The sequence below is a fragment of the Leopardus geoffroyi genome, chromosome D4 (genome assembly GCF_018350155.1).
Source record: "Leopardus geoffroyi isolate Oge1 chromosome D4, O.geoffroyi_Oge1_pat1.0, whole genome shotgun sequence".
In the NCBI taxonomy this organism is placed as follows: Eukaryota; Metazoa; Chordata; class Mammalia; order Carnivora; family Felidae; genus Leopardus; species Leopardus geoffroyi.
In genome coordinates this window covers 70,248,257-70,255,180 of record NC_059342.1, presented here as the reverse complement: position 1 = coordinate 70,255,180, position 6,924 = coordinate 70,248,257, and positions in this window count along the sequence as shown.

Below are 6,924 nucleotides of genomic sequence, written 5' to 3'. Positions count from 1 at the left end.
TTTGTGGTGCAAAAAGGAAAGTGACAACATGGCATGTAGAAAAGCATCCCGTTTCTGTTTAGAAAAAAATGTTTATCTTGCCAATTGTTCGTCACCTCCAGCCCTTACCATCACCTGGGATGTTTCCCTCAGCAAGAATGTCAAATCATACAGACCATTCTAAATTTGCTTAAAATTTTAGGATATGTTTATATTGATAGACTATCTTGTTTGTTGATTGCACCGTCATGTTATGTTTTCTATTTTATTTTATAATATTAATGTTTTATTTTATTATTTTTGAGAGAAATAGAGGGTGTGTGAATGGGAGAGGGGCAGAGAGAGAGGAGACAGAGCATATGAAGCGGGTTCTATGCTGACAGCAGATAGCCAGATGTGGGGCTCGAACTCGAGAGCCATGAGATCACGACCTGAACCGCGGTCAGATGCTTAACCGACAGAGTCACCCAGGCACCCCTATATTTTGTTTTAAAATGTGTTTATGGGGCCGCTTGGGTGGTTCAGTCGGTTAAGCGGCCAACTTCAGCTCAGGTCATGATCTTGTGGCTCGTGAATTTGAGCCCCGTGTCGGGCTCTGTGCTGACAGCTCAGAGCCTGGAGCCCTCTTCAGATTCTGTGTCACCTGTTCTCTCTGCCCCTCTCCCGCTCACGCTCTGTCTGCCTCTCTCTCTCAAAAATAAATAAATGTTTAAAAAAAATTATGCTATACTTTTGCTTTACCTACAGAATGCTGTTTACTTTATGATAAGGTTATTATTAAACTATCGAACTTTTGAAAACTTACTATTAAATTCACGCTATTATTGAACTACCTCCCTCTATTAGATATTGCCAGAGAGTAATGTCTTCACAATGAATATGGTGCTGTAAGATGACAGAGAGGGAAACAACCAGTCTATCTCTAGAGGGTCAGAAAGGTTTTACCAGGGAATGTGATCTGGGGTTCTGAAGGGTGAATAACAGTTCGCCAGCGGGAAGGTGGGAGAATATGTTTTAGGAAGTAGATTTGCATATAAAGGCTTGAAGCGTAGCTTTATCAGGGTTTTATAATTCGGGTTTTAGGTTGAGGCCTTTGGTCCATTTTGAGTTAATTTTCGCATATGGTGTTCATTAGGGTCCGACTTCATTCTTTTGCACGTAGATATCCATTTTTCCCAGCACCGTTATTGAAAACACTGTCTTTCCTACTTGAATGGTCTTGGCACCCTTGTGGGAGCAGAGTCTGAAATCTAGCTCTGTCAGACTTCAAGTGGTATGGCTTTTTTGTAGTAGAGTGTGTGCCCCAGTTTTCTTTAAAGCAGTGCTTCTCTGCCAGACCCGGAAAGGCTGTCATGGGCCAGGCCGGGAGAGCCCCAGACATGCCTCCCAGGCGGGGCGAGTAGGCCTCAGGCATCGCCCAAGGGCAGCCCTGCCGAAGTCAGTCTGCTCCCTCTGGATGTGGCCACACCAGCTGACCGGGCCTGGCTCGGGGACTGCCCAGACCGGTTTGCAGAGTTTCTGTTCCCTGGGAGCTGGTTCCCTGGCCAGCGTGGTGGCTTTCTCTCTCTCCCCCACCACCCTCTCTTTTTCTGCCTCTATTTCTTCTTAAATTCCCTCTCTTCCTCTCTCTTTTCTCTTCTTTCCTCATCCATGCACAGTCCCTGCCAACCCCCAGGCCAAAGGCCCTGAGCCACAGACTTTATTTCCACGCCCATGCCCGAGACTTGGGGCCCCTCTCCTCCCTTGGGCCGCCTGCCAGGCCAGCCAGGCTCTGACCCAGAAGGTTTCTGTTTTTTTTTAATGGATATAAAATTATCGATAATTACATGAACAGAAATGCTAACAATAACAAGTCACATTTATTGGGTCCTTACCAGACATAGTTGACATACTTCATGTCCTTTATTCCTCACACCAGACCTGTGAGGTCGATACTATTATTAATGCCCTGTTAACAGATGAGAAACTAACTGCCCTGTTAACAGATGAGAAACTAAGGGGTGAGGGCTTGAATTCTGTGCCCAAAGTCACACAACAAAGATTCAAATGCCACCTCTGAACCACGCTTCTGGATTGGACTACTTTGTGACCATGGTCAGTTACTGAATATTTGTGTGTGCCAGCCATTGTGTGTGTGTGTGTGTGTGTGTGTGTGTGTGAGAGAGAGAGAGAGAGAGAGAGAGAGAGAGAGAGAGAGATCTTAATCCGGGAGGGAAGAGGACTCACCAGCCCCAAACCTAGGAGCTGCCTGACACCTGCCTCCCTCACCCCCACAGCCCATCCCTCGCCTCTTGATAATCTCTCCATTCGTTCTTTCTGCACGCTGGCCCGCGCTGCCATCATCTGTAACTGCTGAGGAGGACTGATGTTGTCTTAGCACAGAGAGGCAGCCCCTTTTATGTGGCAGAGGGTGATGCATGTGCATATGGTGCTGTAAGATGACAGAGAGGGAAACAACCAGGTGTATCGGCAGAGGGTCAGAAAGACCTTACCAAGAGGGCCCATCTGGGTTCTGAAGGGCGAATAAGAGTTTGCTGGTGAGAAGGGAGAATGTATTTGAGAGGCATGGATTTGCATATAAAGGCTTGAAAGGTGCTTTAGGGTGTCTGACAAATGACAATAGTTTAGAATTCAGAATGGGGGGTGGGGTGCAGTGACAGCGGGGCTGAAGTAGCAGGCAGGGCCAGACTAAAGAAAGCCTTGTAGGCTTTGCATTACCAGTAGGTAATGCAGAGCCACTGAAAGATAAGGCCTCTGAAAGGGAGGGTGAGTCTGGTTTAAAATGCATTCAGGCTCCCCAGGAAATTAATATAGGCTGGCTAACCATTTGCACGTGAATTTGTCCAGATATGAAACATAGATGGCCCCAGGCCCCCTTTCACACTCCTAGGACTGTCATTTTTACCAGTGTCCCTTGTCATCAGCCTTGCTGAGAGATCATAAATAGGGGAACGACTTGGCCTATTTCCTTTTCCGAAAGGTGGGTGTCTTGGGAGCAGGGTAAAGTTTGGATCGGAGAGGGAGAGACATAGCGGTCCAGGGGATCAGGTAGTGACTGTGGAAAAGTGAGGTTGGCTAAGAAAGGCCCGGCTCAGCTGCCCACACCAGGAAAGTCTCCTTGACCCTTCTCTGCTCTCCGCTTTAAGTAGATGGAATACTAATCTGATTGGTCAGATTCCAGGGCAACGGTTAGGTCAAGTTTGCTTGTGTGCAGGGGTCACTGAGCATAAAAAAAATGACACACAAGAATGTGCTCCTCTCTTCCTTACACCCACACCTAGTGCACTGCCTTTGCATCTGGAGTCAGTTAGTGGCTAGGAGGAAACATCCCCCAAACAAAGGAGGGTTTAGGGAGAGACAGAGAAACAGAGACTTAGAGAGACAGAGAAAGAGACCCTCTTAGGCCTTGAGGCTAGAAAGCTGGGCTCCAACTCAGCTTTAGAAGAGGACCCGGGGTGCTGGGCTGGCCCAGCAAAACCAAAACAAAGCACAGCTTGTATCCGTGGCCAGTGCCCTTGCTGCCTGTCTGTTTCCCCTGGGAATCTCCCAGGCGCGGGGGAGTGGCAGGGCAGGACAGGCCTGCAGTGACTTCCATCTTAGTATCATCAACACCCCTGCCTTTATTTCTCACAGCTGAATCGAAAGGGAGAAAATGGCGGGGGGGGGGGGGGGGGGGGCGGGCGTGGAGGGTTCGGGGAGGCGGGGAGGGGAGGGGATGAAGGGATGAAAAAGAGGGTGGAGTCTTGGAGGTTAGAAAATGGCTCTAGGGAGTACAGAAGAACAGGGCCCCCTCCCAGTGAGTCAGTGAGGGCGGGAGTTGGTGTGGCTTCGGGGAAGGGCCGGGTTGCAGTTTGGAGAGGGCCAGGAGGGAGGGAAGGAGGCCCAGCCAGATAGCTGTGGGATCCGGGGGTTCCAATGCCAGCGAGCTGCTGCTCACCAGCTATGTGGCCTCAGGCAGGTCCCACAACTTGTCTGTGCCCCAGTTTCCTCAGCTGTAAACTGGGGATAAGAACACCTCACAGCCAGAGTTGTCATGCAGAAGAATTAAATGCGGTCATGTCTGTGACAGCACTTAATAAACCATAAACCTCTGAGCAACACAGAGAAATATTATCCTTTTTAGGATTCCCTTGGGAATGAAAAGCGGGGTGCCTCTGAGAATTCTCAGCTCCACCCAGCTCTCTGCTCAGTTTCACAAAATGCCATTTACTCTTCTCCCCCAAACCCTCTCTATGTGTTTGTTCTCTGATATTCCCACTTCCCTTTAGTCTCTCCTCCTCGGTAGGCTTTGTCCTTGTTTTCTCCAAATATGTATTGGCCTCCCCAATATTAAAATAAGAACCATAGTCTCAAAAGTTTGGCTTGGTCTTCCTGCCCCCTTCTAGTTACTGCCCTGTTCCCCCTTCCTCCCAGTCTTACTTGTTTACAGGAGTTTTGCAGTTTATAAAGTTTTTTTTTTTTTTTTCCTTGCATCGACTGCTTTGTCATAGCATTAGTATCATAATAAAACTTTGAGGTTGGAAGTATCGGCAGTACTTGCCCGTTTTACAGATGAGAACAGTGAGTCTTGGACTAGAGTCCAACAGAACTCCCGTGTTGTTTCTTTGATACTTCACCGCTTTCCTTTGATGCTAAGCTTTCAAAGCGAGTGGTCTGGATCTACCAGCTCCATTACCCTGCTCTCATTTTCTCTTCAATTGTGTAATCCACTGGCTGCTCCCACCATGTGGGCCACGGCTCTTCTCCACTAGCCTACTTCAGAGGCCCGTCACGGACCTCACTCCCCTTAAACCTTCACTGCCATGCATCTGGCCCTACCTACTACCTTCTCTTTCTTCAAATTATCTTTCCGTGGCTTGAACTAGGACTTGAAGTCTACAACAGAAAAGGAGGTGATGAGGAGGGTTCCTTTTGTGTCTGTGGCTCTTGTACCTCGGTTGTACAGGGTTAATTAACCCCAGTGAGTCATGGAAGCCTCGCTTATTGGAATACTGCTTCCCCGGCGTGCTCTGAGCTGTAGCAGGATTTCAAAAGCAGATTCTCCTCAGCCACCAGCCCAGCTGCCAAGGGCCTTGCCACAAAAGAGCAATTTGCCTTGGTTTTGACCAACTTGACAGAAGATGGGCTTTTTACTTGATGGCAAAGAGGATCAGAGCTGTCATCTTATGACTCGGCTGGGCATGGGAAGGTTGATGCCAGTAGTCTTGGACAGAGCAAAAGGGGTCACTGCTTGGAATTAGACTCTCCCAGCAGGACTGGAGCAGGGACTAGGCAGATGAACCCAGCAGTAAGTGATGGTGTAGGGGTGATTGATGTCTAGTCCCGCATTGTCTGATATGGCCACCATGAATCATTCATAGCTATTTAAATTTAAATTCAAGTGCAACAACATTAAATGTTTGGTTCCTTAGTTGCACTAGCTATCTTGCAAGTGCTCAATAGTCACATGTGCCTAGTGGCTGTCATATTAGACAGCACAGTTACAGAATGTTCGTTGTAGAAGTTCTATAGGACGACACTGATTTTAGAGCACCGGATAGAAAAGAAGAAAAGGTAAGCAGCTGGCTAAGAGAGTAAGAGAAAGGCAAACTCATCAGGAATGTCCAATATGAGGGGTAACATTGGAGATGTAGGCAGGGAGGTGGCAGGGTGAGTAGGCACTAGGAAAAAGCCCCCTTCCTACTCTTTGAGTGCCTCTCCAGTGTGAATGTTAGGACTATCACACCAGAGCCACAGGTGTTTTCCCAAAGCAGGATGCACACCCGCTAGGGACAAAACGGGTCCTCAGATAGGAAACCCATGCTAGGGCTGGCATCAGAGGAGTGGGGGGACACCCAATTCTGTCCAGATGTTGATCTTTTGAGTCTAGACAGAGGGCTGGATAGTAGATGTTTGAAATGGAGATCTAGGAATGAGATGCTGAGGAAGAAGTCAGAAATACGATCTGGAGCAGGGGGAAGGGTTGGCTAAAAATACAAATTTGGGAATCAGTTGTAGTCACTCAGAAGTCCTTTTGTCACTGCCACTTCTGTATCTAAAAATTTGGATGATGGTTTGTTAACTCTCCATTTATTTCTGGACCATTCAGTGATGAGTATTGCTTTGCTAATGGTTTGCTTGAAGACAAGTCCTTTAAAGAATGAACAGAGTGGGGCACCTGGGTAGCTCAGTTGGTTAAGAATGAACAAAGTAAGTGTCTACTTAAAACAATGCTTATGCTCTGTGTTTGGAAAATAGAGCAAATGAAGGAGAGGAAAGATCTGGGACCTGGAAAATCATCATTCTAATCTGATTCATTCCTTAAATTGTAAATTCCAGGGGGTAGCTTCCAGGCACAGCTGGATCCAGGCAGGCAAAAATTGAATTGTCATATGAAATTGATGTCTCTCCATCTCTTGGCCCGCTTCTCTTTGTGTTGTTATCATCTCAGGCTTTCTGCATGTGGCGTCAATATGGGCCCACACAGCAACGTAGACTTAACACTGCTGGTTCCCGGTAATTTCAACAAGAGGTCCCGGGCTGACCTCCATTGGCCCAACATGGGTTACTACCCATTCTTGAGCCAGTAACAGGTCTGTGGAAATGCAATGGTCTGATTAGCCAGGCCTGATCGTGTGCCAAACCTGAGGCAGGGGATGGGGTCAGCTTCGCCTAGATCATTAGGCCTCTCAGTGCAGGTGAAGGAGTTTGCAAAGTAACCCAAACTTTGTAACCCAAAATATAGGCTAGCAGAAACCACAGCTGCCCACAACACAGTCTTTAATTAATGATAGCTATTATTGTGAAACAATACCAGAAAGATTAGGCAGCCATTAATTAAATACTAAAAAGGGTAGGGAAGGCTTTGTGGTACCTAGTAAGGTCTCAGTAAACGTCTATGGAAAGAAAACTTTACAAGGGAGTAAATAGGAACATATACTAAAGTGCAATCTTGTTCTATGAAAA